Genomic DNA, 1,986 nt, shown 5'->3' with positions numbered 1-1,986 from the left:
TGAATCCATCTTGGTCCAGATTTTTCTTTGTTGTTTTTTCTTTACTGAGATCATAAATTTCATTGACTGACATTGCTTTATTGAGAATTTTTATATGTTCTTGACTCAGCTTTTTTGTTTGTTTGTTTGTTTTGGTTCGGTTTTTTGGCGGAACTGGGGATTGAACTCAGACCCTTGCACTTGCCAGGCAAGTGCTTATTCTACTGAGCCATTTCCCAGGCTGCTTGACTCAGCTTTGATAACTCACATATATAAAGGAATCTGTCCATTTCTTTAGTGTTTCTGATATTATCAGAATATCAGTTCTCAAATTAGATATTGAAGTTCTTCTGATTTTTGCAACCTCTTCATTCCTAATTCCATGGATGTCTTTTCTTTTTTTGATAAGGTTGGGTATGTTGATTTTATTTATTTGATTTTATTTAATCTTTCAAACAACCAACTCTTTGATTCATTAATTCTTTGTATTATTTTTTTAGTCTCTTTCTAGAAGCTTGAGTTTCAACATTAAGTTATTTGAGCTCTGTTTTTCTCATATGGAAATTCACTGCTACAAATTCCACTCATAAGACTACTTTCTTTGCAGCGCATAAATTCTGGTATGTTGTATTTGCATTATCACTTAATTGAGGAAATTGTCTAGTTTATTGCTAATTTCATCTGTGACCCATTGGTTGTTCAAACGGGTGTTAATTTCTACATGCTTATGAAGTTCTTGTGGTTTCTTTTGCCATTAAATTCCAATTTCATTGCACAGTGACCTGATAAGCATGGAATAATTTCAATCCTTTTGCATTTACTTAATCATATTCTATGAGTTAGTATGTGGAGTATTTTGGAGAATATCCCACAGCTAGGAAGAATGTGTATTCTGATGCCATAGGGTGGAATACTAAACACTTATTAAGTCAATTTGTTCAAATGTTCAATTTAGTTTTGATACTTCTTGGTTGTCTTTTTTTTCTTTTCTTCCTTTTTTTTTTTTTTTTTGAGTAACTGATCTATTCGTGACAGAGGGATATTGTTACAAATGTATTAGTGATTATTTGACTTTTCATGTCCATTAATATTTCATTTATATAGTTGCATGTACTGGTATTTGCTGCATATATATTTATAACTGTTTCTTCTCCTTCTTCTTAGAATGTTCCCTGTACAAGGATGTAGTGAAATTATTTTTTACTGAATTGTTCATGACTTTAAATACAGTTAGTTTACAATTAGAATAGCTGCCCTACTTTTTTTTTTCATGTTCCTGTTGTGTGAAGTACTGTTTTTCATCCTTTGATTTTGAGTCTATTAATTTTTTTTTGAATTAAATATGTTTCTGGTATACAGCATACTTTTGGATCTTGCTTTTTGATCCATTCTGCCAGCCTGTTTCTTTTGATTGTTTAATGGAGACCATTAACATTGATGGTTATAACTGATATGCATTGAGGAATCTTTGTCATACTATTTTTCTGTTATTTATTCCCTTTTCTTCTCTTTAATTGCTTGCCTTGCCAAGTAGATTCATTCTTGGGGTTGACTGAGTTTAGTCCTTGTTATTTTTTTCTTTTTCTAGCATATCCTTCAAAATATTCTGAATTTCTCAGGTGTTCATCATGGAAATAGTTTAATTCTCCATCAGTTTTAAAGGTGATTTTGCAAGATTCATCAATTTTGGAGGTTGTTTTCTTTGAGGGCTTGAATTATTTCAATCCAAGTTTTCCTTGAGTAGAAAGTTTATATTGAGAAGCCAGCTGTGATTCTGATGTGCTTTCCTTTATAGATGATTTGTTCCTTTTCTCTTAACAGCTTTTAATTTTTTATTCTTACACTGAGTTTCTAAAATCTTCATCATTAAATTAATTGTATATATTTACTTTTATCTTGGCTAGTTGGAGTTCTGTAAAGCTTGGCTATCTGTATATTAAGTTCTTTTTGCTTCATGCTTGGAAGGTTTTCTCCATGATATATAAATATATATATATTTTTTTTTCT

Source organism: Octodon degus, unplaced genomic scaffold (assembly GCF_000260255.1).
Source record: "Octodon degus isolate 3935 unplaced genomic scaffold, OctDeg1.0 scaffold00109, whole genome shotgun sequence".
Classification (NCBI taxonomy): Eukaryota; Metazoa; Chordata; class Mammalia; order Rodentia; family Octodontidae; genus Octodon; species Octodon degus.
Note: the sequence above shows the minus strand (reverse complement) of the source record.